This window comes from Hemitrygon akajei, chromosome 8 (assembly GCF_048418815.1).
Source record: "Hemitrygon akajei chromosome 8, sHemAka1.3, whole genome shotgun sequence".
In the NCBI taxonomy this organism is placed as follows: domain Eukaryota; kingdom Metazoa; phylum Chordata; class Chondrichthyes; order Myliobatiformes; family Dasyatidae; genus Hemitrygon; species Hemitrygon akajei.
Window position 1 is genome coordinate 8,013,864 of NC_133131.1, and position 17,774 is coordinate 8,031,637.

The following is a 17,774-nucleotide window of genomic DNA, read 5'->3' on the forward strand; positions in this document are numbered from 1 at the left end:
AGAGGGGAGGGAAAAAAAAGTAATAGGTATGGTGGGGGGCAAATACTGGAAGTTGAAAAGTAGTAGATGCTCATGCCATTAGGTTGGAGGCTACTCAGACAGAATACTAGGTGTTGCTCCTCCAATCTGAGTGTGACCTCATCGGCAGAGTGGAGAAGGCCATGGACTAACATGTCAGAATGGAAATGTAAAGTCGAATTGAAATGGTGGTTACATGGAGATACCATATTTTCTGGCGGACGGACCATAAGTGTGTGGCGAAGCAGTCTCCCAATCTACATTGGGTCTCACTGACATAACAGGATGCCGCACTGGGAGCGCCAGATACAATAGTTAACACCAACAGACTCACAGGTGAACTGTCGCCACACCTGGAAGGACTATTTAGGGCCTTGAATGGTAGTGTTGGAGGTGGTGTAGGGGCAGGTGTGGCTCTTGGTCTGCTTGCAAGGATAAGTACCAGGAGGGTGATCAATGGAGAGGGATGAGTGGACAAGAGAGTCGCAGAGGGAGTGATACCTGCGGAAAGCAGAAATTTGGGAGGGGTGGTGAAGGAAAGATGTGCATGGTGGCTGGATTCTGTTGGAGATAGCAAAAGTTACGGAGAATTATACACTGGATGCAGAGGCTAGTGGGGTGGTAGGTGAGGATGAGGAACCCTATCCCTGGTGTGACAGCAGGAGGTATTGTTCTCCTTATGACTGGTAATATTATTCTGGTTTGAAAACTCTTAACCTTAGTTTTAAAACCCTTACCTCCCCACCTCTGCAATGTCCTCCATCCTCAGATATCAAAGTGCCTCCAATCCATTTTCTTCTCCTTCCATTAGCAACAATGCCTTCAGCTGCTGGGCCCCCAGCTCTAGAATTCCCTTTCTAACACTATACCCCCTTCTTTCCTCAAGACAACCCTTGAAAATCAGTCTTTGATTCCACAGGGCCTCATTACATCATACGTTGCTGTCTTGGGGTGTTTCACTGGGGGCTGTGCAAATGCTAGTCAGTGCTGCTTTTTAAAAAAAAAATAAAGACAAAGATTAGCTTTATTTGTCATGTGTACCTGAAAACATAGTGAAATCCATTGTTTGTGTCGACAACCAACACAGTCCAAGCATTGTCCTGCAGTTGTTGCAACATTTCCAGCATCAACAATATAAACACAACTTACAAACCGTGGGGAGGAAACCCACACAGTTACAGAGAGAATGTACAAACTCCTCAGAGACAACAGTGGGTATTGAACCCCTCAACTGCCGATGCTGTAAAGCATCATGCTACCACTACCAGCTGTCCTATTTGTTTATTTTTAAAAAGGTTTTCATAACTTGTCTTTGGGGTTCCATAATTAAAGGCAAATAATTTACAATAGAAAGTTCAGGCTAGTAAAGCAAATGGGAATGCCCCCTCAATTACTGCCATTTCAAGAGTGTTGATTCGTTTTCCCCAGAAATATAAATATCTTGTATTCACTGCCAGTTTCCAGCTCTGACTCAGCCTGCCAAAGAAGAGCACTGCAAAGCACGAGAAGAGCCAGCTCCCTCTGGACAGGCTCCAGCTGCAGGTCAGAGGCCATGGTGCAAACCCAGCTTACTGAGACCAATGGAAATTTCCCTCAGCTCCACCAAACAGCTCCCACAGGACATTCCTCTATCACCAGGGACTGGGGAGAGGTGGAGAGTGGCACTGATGAGAACAGAGAGCTATGGTTAGTAGAGCTGCCGTCTCAAGGCTCCAGTAACACAGACTCTGATCTTGCTCCGTTCAAGTCTGCACCATCTCCCTCTGTTTGTGTAGAGATCTCCCAGGCACTCCAGATTTCCAAAATTCATGTTAGTTGGTAGATTCGCCACTGTAGATCATTTCTGAAAAAGTGTGGATGGAGGGTAGAAACTCAAGAGTTCTGCAGATGCTGGAACTCCAGAATAACACACAGAATGCTGGAGGAACTCTGCAGGTCAGGCACCATCTACGGACAGGAATAAAGATGAAGTCTTGATGAAGGGTCTGAGCCCAAAACATTGACTATTTATTCCTTTTCATAGATGCTGCCTGCCCTGCCAAGTTCCTCCACCATTTTGGAAGAGCGTCAGTTACATAGCACAGGAGGAGACTTACCAATACAAGTCCATTTACTAACATTGAGTCTGCAGCCTTCTCTGCCCTGTGGGATTAACAGTTAGAAAAATTGGATAATTTGTCACATGTACAACAAAACTTATACAGTGAAATGCATTGTTTGCAAAGACCAATACAGTCCAAGATGTGCTAAAGCAGCCTGCAAATCTCACCATGCTTCTGGCACCAATATAGCCTACCCACAATTACTAACCCAAACCCGTAATGTGGGAGGAAACCAGAGCATCAGGAGGAAACTCACATGATTGTGGGGAGAATACACAAACTCTTTATAGAACCTGCCACTAGTTGCTGTAAACCATTTCACTAGCCACTACACTAGTGTGCCAACCCTCTATGAGCTGGCAAATGAGGAGCAAGAAACAACTTCCTGAAATGCCACTACATTTATCAAACATGAACATTACAATAGTGATAACTTTTCAACAACCTTTCTATGATCATAAATGGTTCCCCTGAGATTTCAAGAAAGCAAGTCAGTTTTTTTAAACTAACAGTAGACAACATCCTTATAAACAGTCTTCTGTATCCTCACCATCCTTTCCCTGCAATACAACCTCAGTCTCACACATAGGATACAAACACCAGCAAAGACCAGCTGGGCCAAATGGCCTGTTTCTACGCCAAAATCCTACAGAATTCCTCACCATCAAACACTGACAATTTTGACTGTGTTCATCATGGCCAGAGGCCACGGGGATTGGCTCTTCCACATCTGTGGGGTATCAAGCACCAAAAACACTTTACATTGAGCACATTTGGAAACCGCACCGAGGCAGACAAGGCGGTTCTACAACACCGACACTATCCTAGATGCTGCTATCAATAACGCGTATACAGAGAAGTGCTGGAAAAGGGCCAGCAATATCACAAAGGATCCCACCCACCCTATTTATCCCACTCCCATCAGGGAAGAAACTAGGCAGCATCCACACCAGGACCACCAGACTCAAAAACAGTTTCTTTCCCAAAGCAGTCAGATTGATCAATACTGCCACTCATTAACCCACCACACCACCCCATGTCACATCGTGTTACTCTATGTATATTCAATCTCTTTATGTATGTAATAGTTATATTGTGTCTTAGAGGATTGCTTTTATATTTATTGATTGTTCGTTTTATTGTGATCTTTATGCTTATTCTGTTTTTTTCCTGCTGCATCGGATTCAGAGTTTTTGTTCTCCTTTACACTTCTGTTCTGAAGAATGACAATAAACAGTCATGAATTTCCAAGGAGTGCTGCCACAAGAAATCAGCATCCATCTTCAAAGTTCCCACAATCCTGAGCATTAACATCAGGCAGGAGGTACAGGAGCCTCAGGTCCCACACCACCAGGCTCAGGAACAGTTATTACCCAACAACCATCGGTGTGGATAACTTCACTCAACCCTGGACTGATTCTATAACCAGTAGAATTATTTTTAAAGGACTTTACAATTCATGTTCTCAGCATTATTTTTTTATTTGCACATATTAGCTTTCTTTTGCATGTTAGCCTTTATTAATGTATAGATTTTCATAAATTCCATTGTACATCTTTCCTGTAAATGAACATGGAACTTAACAGCACAGGCCCTTTGGTCCACAATATGTTGATCTTTTAACCTATTCTAGGATCAATCTAACCCTTCATTCCTGGAAATCCTCCAATTTTCTATCATCCATGTGCCTATCTTAGGGTTTAAATGTGTTGGTCAAGTGCGGGTCTTTTAAAAAAAATTAATTGAGTTCTTTCAGGTTTCTTGATTTGTGGCTACCTGTGTGCAAGCAAATCTCATGGCTGTATAATTTATACATTTATTGATAATAAATTAATCTTGCATCACCTCTAATGTATCTGCCTCCCAATAAATTACTGCAAGAAATGAATCTCAAGGGAGTACATGGTAACAGACATACTTTGATAGTAAGTTTTACTTTGACAATATACAAGTGCTACACCATCACCACAACAGCTCAAGTAGGAGCAGCACTGAGTTTGGGCCAGTGTCACAGTACCGAGCTAGATGAGAAACAAGAACACAACATCCTCCCACCAGTGGCCAGTTCCCAGGTGTTTCAACTCTGCCAGTACCCAGATCACAGGCTCTAAATAAAGATGGAACACAAACAGAAAACAACTGCCTCATGCTGACTGTCTGTGACAGGCCACATTCACAGCAGCGCCGACCTGGAGGTACTGTGGGACCAACACACGGGCAGGGCTGAGTGTTGCTGGGGACTGATGGATAAAAGGACACATTCCCATCATCTCTCCTACTATTTTCTCACAATGAAGAGCTCAAAGATTTCACACTCAGTGCAGTACCTGGTGAAATGCACTGAACTCACTACCAGAGGAAAATTCCCACAGATTGCAATGAAATGCCGATCTGAGAGATTAAATGAGATAGGACAGGTATGGGCCAGGAAGTCACGTGGTGGGGAGAGGGTGGGAGGCAGTGGGAAGCTTTCTCTGATCCCGTAATTAGGGATCCCAGCTTCAAGCCATTGGGCTGACAATGCTTTTATGTCCAGAGGCTCAGGAACAACCCGAGGGACAGTGGAAATCAGTTTTCCGATCCTCACAGAATTTGCCAGCAGGGAGATTCCAGGAGAGAGATGTTTTATTCAACACACCTCCACCACTGTCTACCCCATGCATCTTGCACCCAACGTCTACACCATCCAACCCCCAATGCATTGCAGTGGGCTGCTGTCTGTCACCTGCCTTGGAGGGGTCCCCACTGCAGGCCTGTGCTCTGGGATGGTGGTGTGATGCCAGCTTACCGAGATGCTTCTCTTCTGGTATGCCTCTGTGACTCTACAGCTGCAATAAAATCGCTCAGAACTTTGAATAAAACAAGGGAATGTGTAGATGTTGGAAATCCACAGCAATACACATACAAAGTGCTGGAGGAACTCAGCAGGTCGGGCAGCATCTATAGAAATGAATAAACTGTCAACATTTCAGCCAGAAAGCTTTCGTCAGGACTGAAAAAGGGGTAGATGCCAAAAAAAGTTTCTTACTTCTTCCCCCTTCCCTCACTCACCTACCTTCCCCCTCACCTGGTGTGATCTATCACCTGCCAGCTTGTACTCCTTCCCCTCTTCTCACCTTGGGTGCAACGTGCACAGGATGGGCAGGTGGGGAGGGGGAAAAGAATACAATTCAGGAACTGAAGAGCAACTTGCTAAACCTCTGCCCTTCCCCCACCCACAAGTCATTTTTAAAATTACATTTTTATATTAGAGATAGACCACAATAATAAATAGGCCCTTCTGGTCCAACGGACCTGCACCACTCAATTATACCCATGTGACTAATTTATTAACCCATACTTCTTTGGGACATGGGAGGAAACTGGAGCACCCAAAGGAATCCCACACAGTCATGGGAAGAATGTACAAACTCCTTACAGAGAGCAATGGAATTGAACCCTGATCACTGATTCTGTAGAGCATTATGCTAACCACTACTTTACTGTGCTGCCTCAGGAACCTGTCAGTTGCTGACTCATTTTCAGACCCTTACCCTGTCTGAATGAGCAGAAGTCATCTGTGTTCATAACACTGTAATCAGTCAATAAAGAGATCCATTGTAAACACCCACCCCTTGGTACAAATCATCCAGTACTCAAATGAATGCCACTGAGCTCAGCAGTTCTCCAAAATAAAACTTGAGAATTCTTCAAATGTATAGTCACAAAGCATTACAGTTCAAAGAGGCCCATTGGCCTATCTAGTCTGTGCCTAGTCTCATCGGACCATAGCCCTCCAATCCATGAACTTATCAGAACTCCTTAGATATTACAAATGAACCCACATCCCCACTTCCATTGGCAGTGCATTGCTTACTTGCACCACCTTATGAGTGACGAAGCTCCCCTTAAATATTTCACCTTAACCTAAGACCTTTAGTTCTAGCTTCACCCAACCTCAGTGGAAAAATCCTGCTTGCATTTACCCTCAATTCTGTAGTTTGAGAGTTGCTACTGAATGTGTACCTGAGCAGCACATTCCAGCTATAACACCTTTGTGCCAGAATCACCTCCTTCCTGTCACCATTTCGTTAAGTCACAGTTGGTGTGGTGTCAGCAGGCTTGCTTTACCAATCCCTCTCCATCAGTGGTGGCCATCCTTTCAGCTACCAAGTCACCATCTTCTGGAATCTGTTTCCTAACCCACTTCCCTTAAACCATTATCATCTCTGACCACACACGCTCAGAAATGCTACCTGGATTAGACAGCATGTCTTCTGATGAAAGGTTGAACGAGCTAGGTCTTTTCTTTGGAGACAAGGGCGACTTTGTGTACTGAATGACAAAAGACAGTGTTAAAGGGAACCATCAATGCCTTCTTGAAGAGAAGTACAGGCAACATGTTAGAAGTAGCTTTTTAAAAGGAAAGTCATAGGTACATGGAACGAATGCAATGAGTGGTGGCAGAAATATTAAGGACGTTTAAGGAACTTTTAGATAGGCACATGAACGATAGAAAAATGAGGGTTATGCAGGAGGGAAGGTAAGATTGATCTTGGAATGGCTGCCACATCATCATGAGTCATAGGCCCGTACTGTGTTGTAGCGTTTTATGTTCAAGCTTTGATCCTCTCGTGTGGCTCAGGATCAAATTTTATGTTGCCTCAGGTCCTTACTCAGCACATAAACACACGATGTTGATGTTATTGCAAAGTCAGCTTGTTTATAAAAAAGTACCCAACAGATGGAACGAAGGTGTGCTTGTCAATATGCTAAAGTACAAACAGAAACTGTTGGAAATTCTCAGTAGGTCAGGTAGCAGCTGTGAAGAGAGAGACAGGGTTAACAGTCTTGTGTCAGTATGGTTCAAACACAAGCTGACAGATTTCTAGCAGCTTGTTTGCATTGTAGATTTCCAGACTGCAGTATTTTCACTTTGGAGTTTGATATCCTGGATCAGAGACAAATCACTGAGCCAAAGACTGTCAAACTGAAGCAGGAATTTTTCTTCTAAAATGCTCTGTGAGCTTCCGGAAGAAAATGTAAACAGGCCCTGCTGATGGTACATCACTGGCAGGAGGGTCAGAATTAAGGTAGAAATGACGATCTTGCCTTTTTAGATGAACATCAAGTACTAAGACTGAATCTTGGAGTAAAGACCACCATATTCTTGCATCCACCTACTGGGAGAGACCAGCTTCACAGGTACTGAGCATATACTAAACCAACACTACCATCTCGACTGACTATTCCATCACAGCCAAGCATTTACCACTTATCTGCTCAATGGATCACTATCAGGAGAGCCACAGTCAGTCTTCACACCTTGGTGGTATGTAGCATATCCTCACTACAACGAGCTCAGCACTATCAGGGCAGGGGCATCAGAGGAAGGGCAACATTTCAGGAGGGACGACTGGTCTAGCAAAGGCACACCCCTCTCAGTCATATTCTTTAATCAGAGTAGTGGGGGCAAAACAGTAGCATAGCAGTTAGCTTAACACTTTACAGTGTCACTGATCAAAAGATCAGGGTTACTAATTTCTGAGCATACTATGCTGTGCCAAAAACATGGTGACATTTGCAGGCTGTCTCAGCACAGTGTCAGGTTGTGCTGGTCATTGACACATTTCACTATATGTTTCGATGTACATGTGACAAATAAAGCTAATCTTGCTTCTTAAACACTAGAGATTTGACAGATGCTGGAAATCTACAGAACATACTGGCTTCACCTCTCACCTGCCAGCTCCTTCCTCTCTCCCCACATTATTGGGACTTCGTCCCCATTCTAGTCCTGATCAAGGGTTTCAGCCTGAAACATTGTGTTTATTCCCCTCCATAGATGCTACCTGACTTGCTGAGTTCCTCCAGCATGTTCTGTGTCAATTTCTCTTCTTCACTGACTTTAGAAGTGGCTAGTGAGTCACTGAGCTGTGAAAGCATTAATTCAAACAGGCAGCAGCAACGTCTCAGAGCACCCAAGCCAATTACAAGACTATAATCTCACTTTAAGCATCCAATGAACTGCAAACAATGATTTTATAAAGGGGCTTAAAGTCACTTAAATATCAACTGTGTAAGTAGCTATTCTGGTACTGGATGCAGGGATCAACTCAATCATGTATTACAGCGAAAGCAATCAGAGCTCAATTTGCATTGCTGCCTGTAAGGAGTTTGTACTGACTGAGTTTCTTCCAGGTGCTCCCGTTTCCCTCCATGGTCCAAAGGCATACAGGTTAGGGGAATAAGTTGTGGGCACACTAAGTTGGCACCTGAAGCATGATGACACGTGTGGGCTGCCCAAGCAGATCCATGGGCTGTGCTGGTCATTAGCACAAACAATACATTTCACTGTGTTTTGATGTATGTGAAGAATAAAGCTAATCATTAAATTTTTAACTTAACTGATATTCAGTAGGACTTTGAGGAGCATTCTAACTGGCTGCATCACTGTCTGGTATGGGGGTGGGGAGAAAGAGGGAGAACTGCACAGGATCAAAATAAGCTACAGAGAGTTGCGAACTTAGTCAACTCCATCATAAGCACTCGCCTCCGTAGTATCCAGGACATCTTCAAGGAGCAATGCCTCAGAAAAAAAAGCTGCACTATTCATTAAGGACTCCCATCACCCAGGACACCTCATTGCTACCATCAAGGAGGAGGTACAGAAACCTGAAGGTTCACTCAACAATTCAGGAACAGCTTCTTCCCCTATCCCATCCAATTTCAGAATGGACATTGAACCCATGAGCACTACTGTTTTTTTAATTTTTGTACTACTTATTTAATATATATTTGTAAGAATTTCAGGGTGTGTATTGTATACATTTTCTGATATTAAATGGAATTATTGAACATGGTTATTTTTCCCCTCTATTATTACATGTGGCATTGTACTGCTGCCACAAAGACAATAAATTTCACAACATATGCCGGTGATGTTAAACCTGATTTGGATTCTGGTTAGGCAACAAGCATCTGTCCACTGATAAACAGCCTCAGGACCTTTGCAACAGAATTGGTGCTATGTAAATACAAGATGTACATGTCCACACCTACCTACATTTAGCTTGGCATTCTGGGCCTTGTTTATCCTAAGGCTTAGTACAAGATAGGGCAGCATCTTTATCAGCTAAATCACAACCAATAACTCAACAAAAATCCAGCTCTTTAATCATTAAATATTCACATGCATGACTGAATATGATCACCTGCCTTTTGACTATTTAGCCTCCTCAGAACACAAAAGCTCATCATGAGGAGATCTGAAAACAATTGCAACATATCTAATCAACTGGTTAAGGTGACTTCATATATTTGAAAAAAAAATTACAATTCAAGGTTTCATCAGCTAGAGAGGCAAAGATTACAGCTTGCAATCAGTTCAGCACAAAGGCCTTGATGAGAAAACCTGGCAGCAGTACAGGGATGGTGGCGGCGTGGAGATACATCTCTACCAAAGGAGGTGGAAGGCACTCCTTCCCTCTGCTAGCCTGCAGGTCACCCTTGGGCAAGGTGTAGTACCTGCTTAGCCACCCCGCCCCAGATCAGGGTCACATGAAGCTATGGAACGAGGTGGTGGAAGGTCATATGAGCAGATGGTGCATATCACAAGTCCTGGTTATGCAACCACTGACATCAGGCAGTCTCTGATAATGGCTGGGGTCACCCGTCTTGTAAAAACACTTTCAGAAGAAGGCATTGGCAAGCCTTCTTCTGTAGAAAAAAATTACCATGAACAAGCATGGTCATAGGATCATGATTGCCCTCATCATATGACACAGCACATAATGAAAAATAGGCAGAGCCACTCTCATTTCCGAGAGAGAATTTACCCCGGTTTAAAAATCTTACCTTCATTTCTCCAAGATAGAGTTATATATGGAAAAAAGCCCTTTGGCTCACCATCTACACCAACCTTTCTACTGATCTACCCTCAGTTACCTGCTTTTGGACTGTTTCCTGCTATGTTCTGCTTATGTAACTGCCTGTCTAAATACTTCTCAAATGTACTGATCATATCTGATTTCCTCCACCTCAAAGATTTTAAAGATTAACTTTATTTGTCACATGTACATCAAATACAATGAAATGCATTGTTTGCCTCAACGACCAAAACAGTCTGAAGATGTGCTGGGGAGGCCTGCAAGTGTTGCCATTCTTCCAGCAGCAACATAGCATGCCCACAGCTTACTAACCCGTACATCTGAGGAACATGGGAGGAAACGGGAGCACCTGGAGGAAATCCATGTGGTCATGGGGAGAACTCCTTTCTGACAGCAGTGGGAATTGAAGTCCAATTGCTTATCTGTGGCAATGTAAAATGCTATGCTAACTGCTATACTCTTACTGGTTTTTCACCTGGCACCTACCAGCCTTCTCCTTCTCGCCCTCCCCCCATCTCCTTTATAGGGTCCCTCCCCCCTCCCTCTTCAGTCCTGACGAAGGGTCTCAGCCCGAAACATTGACTGCTCGTTTCCACGGATGCTGCCCGACCTGCTGAGTTCCTCCAGCTTGTTGTACGTGTTGCTTTGACCACAGCATCTGTAGTGTACTTTGTGTTTATGCTCTATCATGGCACCTCCTTCCTGCATGTCCAAGATATCAACAAATCTGGGTTTAAAATATTTCTCAGATTCTCAGGCACATAAAAATTATACCCCCTTTTCCAATAAGAGTGTTTCCATTTATGCCTGACAGTTTTGGAGACACACACAAAGGAACGCAGTGAGTGTCATCCTCAGCTGAACTCGAGTTCAAGCACAAGCTGTATTGGGTTAACACCAGGTGTTCTGCTGTGAGGAGGACAAAGTGCAGGGATCACAATCAAAGACACTGCACTCTGTATTAGCAACCATATGACTTTCAGATGTTCCAAAGCAACCCACTGCCACTGCAGTAATTCTGAAGTGTGGTCACTGTTGTAAGTTTAAAAATTAACTGCTTTTTGTTTATTTGGCAAATGTACTAAAGATCTGGATGGCAGTGGATGGTACAACTCAAAAGGAGGTGCAAATTGCTCCTTCCCTCCACAAGCCAGATCACCCTTGGGCAAGGCGTAGCACTTGCTTAGCCCCCCCCAGTCTGGGTCACGTGAAGCCATGGGAGCAGGTGGTGTATGGTTGTATGAGCAACTGCTGCATATCACATGTCCTGGTTATGCAACCACTGACACCAGGCAGATATTCTCTGAAGAGTATTGATAATGACTGGGGTCTTGTAAAGACACTGCCCAGAAGGTGACGATGGCAAACCACTTCTATAGCATGGTCATGGAAATACTATGATGACCCATATCATATGACACTGCTCAAAACGAATGAACAAACTAAGGGACAGGCAGCATGATAGCAAAGCGGTTAGCATAATGCTATTACAATGCCAGCAATCTGGGCTTAGTTCCCACCACTATCTGCAAGGAGCTTGTATGTTCTCCCCATGACCATGTGGGTGTCCTCCAGATGCTCTGGTTTCCTGCCATGTTCCAAAGATGTACAGGTTAAGGTTACTGAGTTGTAGGCATGTTATATTGGCACAGGAAACATGATGACACCTGTGGGCTGACCCCAGCACACCCTCAGGCTATGTTACCACGAGGAAATCTGCAGATGCTGGAAATTCAAACAACACACACAGAATGCTGGTGGAACACAGCAGGCCAGGCAGCATCTATAAGGAGAAGCACTGTCGACATTTCGGGCTGAGACCCTTCGTCAGGATGAAATCAGGGTCCTGACGAAGGGTCTCAGCCCGAAATGTCGACAGTGCTTCTCCTTATAGATGCTGCCTGGCCTGCTGTGTTCCACCAGCATTCTCTGTGTGTTGTTCTCAGGCTATGTTGATGTACATGTAACAAATAAAGCTAATTTAATCTAAAATAGGAAAGGTGGCAAGCAGTGTCTACATAGCAAGTTCCCACACACAGCAAAGAGATAATGAGAATGAAAGCCTTGTGTGGAGAAGGAATAACTGTTAGCCAGGGATGTCAAGAATCTCCCATCTCAGCTTTGGGTTATGGGGTACACTTGTCTTCTTTATCAGCCTGAGGTCATACTTGACACACTTGTGTATAGCCCAGGCTGACAGGTCAGTATTACCATCGAGGGAGTGCTGTCTTATCAGAGGTACTGCCTCACCACATTCAGATTGTTAAAGGTGGCAGAAATAGAAAGCAGTATCGGTCCCACACAGAGCCTCATTTTGGGCTCAACGAGCAGCGGCTGTGATCAGGAATCAGACTCGGCTCACTGAGAGACCAGGGATACGAGTCGTGCTGACACTTCCACCATAGCTACTACACAAAAGATTTGCATACAGCTGCAAAAGCAAGTCTGTTCCCTTTACTGCCAACTCAAAAGAGATTTACATAGAACTGACCATCAGCCTACAAAACATAATGTGGGTATAATAGTCTTCAGGAAAAGTCTAGCAACAGTCAAAAACACAGAATCTGCCAGTGCTGGAAAATCAGAGTGACAGACAAAATGCTGGAGGAATTCAGTAGGCCACATGAAGAGGAATAAACAGCCAACTTCTCGGGCTGTGACCCTTCATCAAGACTGGAATGAAAGGGTTTACCCAGAAACGTTGATGGTTTATTCTCCTACATGGGCACTGCTTCGCCTACTGAGTTCTTTCAGCATTTTGTGATGATCTAGCAACAGTCATGCCTCCCTCATCAAATCTGTGGACCTGACCGGGAAATATTAAATCAATCTTCACGGTCCCATTCTGATAACATAGGGACTCATACCCATGTCCAGCTGAACGAAGTCAATAAGGAGTAACTGACTACAAAATGCAGAGCGGGCAAGAAAATAAACAGGTCTGGTGTTTCAAAACACCTTATTCACTGGGGCCCACTGCAGCCACTGAGCAAGTCTCAAGTACCTGACCTTCTGCCAGACAGTGCCAGAGACACCATCGGCCACCCACAGCCAACTAAACAAGGAATGAGAAAAGAGTAGGTTGCAGTGATGGAGTGAGAAGGAAAAGGGAGGAAGGAGGAGGCTGGGTGATACAGAAACATTGAGTATTAAGGAGAAGAGGAGCAAGAAGTGTGGGACAGGAATATCAGAAGCTTCAAAGGAAGATTCCTAGAAGACATTAGCTTTTTCTGTTATTCCCTGAAGGAAATGGCTCCCTTCTCCAAGAGGAAGGAAAATGTACAATACGGCAGCACAGTAACAAAGTGTTTACCTCAACCCGATTACCCAGGTTCAATTCCCACTGCTGTCTGGAAGGAGTATGTACATTCTCCCTGTGACTGTGGCTTTCCTCCAGTGCTCCAGTCTCCTCCACATTAAGATGCCTGGGTTAGGAGGTTAATGGGTGCAACTGGGCAATTTGGGCTCGTTGGGCCAGAAGGGTCTATTTGCATTCTGTATCTGAAAATAAACGAGAGCAGCTGCAATTAAGGAACTAAACTGTTGATCTCCTGGGGACCTGAAATTCAGCAAAAGGAACCATTTTACAACCTTGTTCCCCCCACCCCTTCACTCTTTGGTTCTCATACCACCCGTTTTGGGTCACTGACCCAACTTATCCACTCAACGAGAAAACACAGCGAGCTGAAGGGACAGGGTTCAAGTCCCAAAACCTCAATGCGCAACAGTTACAAAAGGAGGGAGGGCTAACATCCTGAGACAGCTGTAATGGACTGCATTTGTAAAGGTGGGTCTGGAGAAGGATGCAAAGGTCATCGTTGAGGCTTAATTCAATCTATTGCACAAGAGAACCCTCTGACATACAGGCTGTTCCCAAGGACACGTACCCAAGCCAAACATTAAGTACTGCAATAGGATCATCAACTCAGTGAAAGATGCACTGCTTGAAATGTGTGGGTCTGCCACTACAATAAGATGTCCAAAAGTGAATGCTGCTGTCCGGCACATTCCAGGCTGCAGGAATACATGCCAAGGAATGTATTGAAGCTTGGTGTAGCCAACACAGAGGCTTTGTGGAGGGCTGGGGGTGGGGAAGAGGGAGAAGGACTACAATCCAAGATTCTGTTACCATTGAATTGGACCTTGTGTAAGAGCTCCTCAAACACTTGAAGGGTGTTTTGTTCAAAGAAGCCACCTGTGGCTTTGGTGCTTTGTACACATGATGTATTATTTCACTTATTTAGAGACCCAGCACAGTAACAGGCCTTTCGAGCACGAGTCCACACCAGTCAATTACACCCACGTGACCAATTAACCTACTAACCTGTAGGTCTCTGGAATGTGGGAGGAAACCAGAACAGCCAGAGGAAACGTATGTGGTCACAGGAGGAAAAACGCACAAACAACTTACAAATGGCAGCAGGAATTGAAACTGGCGATGTAATAGCATAATACTAATATGCTACTGACCCACCATACAAGAAAGCCATGTATTGTTTTACTTTTATTATAAATAAAATAGTAACACAGAGTGCTGCAATGGCAGAAGCTTCAGGAAGATGTTAAGCTGAGGATCCAGCTACCCCCAGTAGTGACCCCATGATAGCATGAAAACCAACATGGGCAACAAGGTTAACATAATGCTATTACAGGGCCAGCGACTCGTGTTTAATTCCACTGCTGTCTATAAGGAGTTTGCACGTGCTCCAGGTTCCTCCCACATTCCAAAGACATACGAGCTAGTAGGTTCATTGGTCACGTGTGTAATTTGGTGGCATGGGGAACACTGGGCTGGAAGGGCCTGTTAGCGTGCTGTATCTCCAAATTTAAAAAATGAACACCATTCGGGATAGAGCAGCCCACATTAAACACTCCCTCCACTGGCAGGTACACTGCTTACTACCAGGCTACTCGAGTTGCACCTCCTACATTTGGTAACCTCTATCAAAGGGGACAAGGGCAGCAGGCACATGGGAACCCCACCCTGCTCACATTCCCTTTCATGGTGCATCAAAGCCTTAGCGTCACAACTAAGCAACTAAGGGCAGTCTGGTAGCTGTTTGTGTATCACTTTACAGCACCAGCCAGTAATCAATAATCAGGGTTCAATTCCTCCTGCTGTATGTACGTCCTTCCTGTGACTACGTGGGTGTTCTTCACATTCTTCCCACATTCTGAAGACGTACGGTTAAGGTTAGTGAGTTGTGGTCATGCTAAGTGGCAGCACTTGTGGGCTACTCAGCACAATCATCGTTGATTGACTTTGACGCCAACAACTCATTTCACTCAATGTTTTGACATACAATTGACAAAAGACTAATTGCCTTCTTCCGCCTCAGCTGCAGTGTAGGCTGTGAGAAGCAATTCAGCACACACCTTCACAAGGGCAGGTATGGAGAAGCAGTAAATGCTGGCTCTGCCATCAACACAAACCTCCCTTAAGTGAATACAAACACATTTCAAAGAAAAGGCAAGGGAGTTCTTCCTGGTGTCTGGGCCAATGTTTACTCTTTAATCAACTTTTGTACAGAGTCGTCACGCTGCTCTTTTCTGTGTACTAACTGGCAGCTGTGTTTCCCACACAAACTACACTCTCAAAGTACCTGCACAGTTCTGTTTGGCTCTGAAGGAGCATTAAAAAAAAAGCACCTGAAAGACTTGTAAGCTTTTTACTACACTGTTTCTGTAAAGTTTTTGGCACAGAAAGAAATCTATTTCTTCCCTGGCAAGTTGTTTTTAAAAATCCAGTTTCAATTCTAGAACTTAACACTCAGAGTCCCTGACCGCTGGTTTACTGAGGTCAGTGCTGAAACCACAATATGCAAGGAACTGACTTTACTCAGACTCCAGCCAGGAGGGCAAAGAGCTAGTTACTGGTAGACAAGAGATTAGAGAAATGAGAGTGGACAGAGGCCTTTAAATTATTTTTATGAGAGAAAAATGTATCACTTTGAGAGAGTGTTTAGCACACCCTTTTCTCTTTTTCTTGGTACAAAAAGCACAAGCCAATATTCAGAAAGTCAGTTCACTGCAATCACCAAGTTATTAATAGGACAGAGATCAGGAGTCAAAAGCATCAGTGCACTGGGTAGCCGGGTACATTTATTTTCTTTCAGAAGCTGGGCACATTAAGCTCGCAAAATCCTCTCAACCACGGCAGCAGGCGCAGAACTCGACAGGAACAACAGTTTTATTGTGAGCCCCGTATTCTGGGTCAGAGAGATTGTTTGCCGCAGTGGCTGCGAATAGAGTTTTTGTTGTCACACTGAATGTTAAGGCTGACAAGAGTATATTTAGCAAGGCTTGCCAAACACACAGCTCAGCGGGTAGCACGTGTCAGGAGGTCGCAGATCCAAGTTCGGAGACTGCAGCCTGGCCAATACTCCTAGTGTTTTACTGGGGTGGGGATGCTGCTGCTCTTACTGGGAACACTACAGAACACACACAACTATAATGTAAAGAAATGACCAAGTCCTGCCCAATCTTTAAAAATTACTCAATCACCACCATTCAAAACATATCTGGTCACTTGACTGACTTGTTTTTAAGTGGGAGCATTTTGTGTACAAAATGGCTGTTTTCATGCAAACAAACTATGCTGAAGGACTTCATTGACTATGCCACCTGGAGAGAAACTATATTATAAACACCACTCAACTTCCTTAAAACAAACTAGTGCAAACATTACAAAATAAAAGCAGCTGACTGCAGGAAGTGAAAGACTGCAAGGGCAAGCTTCAGAAGAGCATAAAAACCAGCGGTGACATGGTAATGCAGTGGTTAGCGCAGTGTTGTTATAAAGTCAGCAACCCCAGTTTGTACTTTCTCACTGTGACTGCATGGCTTCCTGAGTGCTCTGGTTTCAAAAAGGCATACAGATTAGTAGGTTAATTGGTCAAATGGGTGTAATTCAATGGAGTGGGCTGAAAGGGCTTGTTATTGTGCTGTATCTCTAAATAAAAATAAATAGAATCAACCGTCACCGGGGTTCAGAGGAGGCGCAACCAAAAGTATTGGGAAGAGGCTGTTCATCACTTAGTGTCATCTGAACATTGTACAACTGCATCTTCCACGTTCTTATCCTATAAAATTCGACTGCTTTCAGTTCTGTGACTCTTGGAGCATTTTGGGGAGCGACTTCCAGATTTCCAGGACTTGGTTAAAATGGTCTTACTGAATGACAGAAGACTGAAAGCCCCCTTAACTTCTGTTCTCATTTCTCATGCCTGAGAAGTTCATCCTGATCGATCTGACAGCGCAGGGCAGACTAGGTCCTTCAGCTCCCGTGTTGTGCTGAACGTCACATCTCTTCCCTGCACGTTGACAATGTCTGTCACTTCTCTGTATTTTCATGTGCCTATCCAAGAGTCTCTGAAATATGTCTATGCTGTCTGCCTCTATCACTGTCTCTGGCAGCACATACCAGACCACTCTTATAAAAATTTGCCATGCATATTTCCTTTGTAACCGACCCAACATACATTCCCTCTAGTTGTAATCTCTTCAATCCTGAGAAAAAGATAGTAGCTATCAATTCTACTATACCTCACAGTTTTACAAACTTCTTTCAAACCTTCCCTTTGGGAGAAAACAGACTCAGCTTGTCTAACCATTCCCCCGAGCATGTCCTCCAAAGCAGGCAGCATCCTGGTGAACTACTTCTGTACCTTCTCCAAAGCCATCACATCATTTATAGGAGGCAACCAGAAATCAACACAAGTGGCCCAAGTACAGTTTTATAAAGCGGCAACAAAACTTTCCAACTCTTCAGCTCAGTACCTCAACT

At 44.2% G+C, this 17,774-nt stretch overlaps 1 protein-coding gene across 1 annotated transcript in view; it reads right to left on the reverse strand.

Moving 5' to 3' along the window:
• The window catches only part of ypel2a (yippee-like 2a), a 34,526-nt gene that overhangs the window by 11,670 nt on the left and 5,082 nt on the right, over nucleotides 1-17,774 (reverse strand). The window lies entirely within an intron of this gene.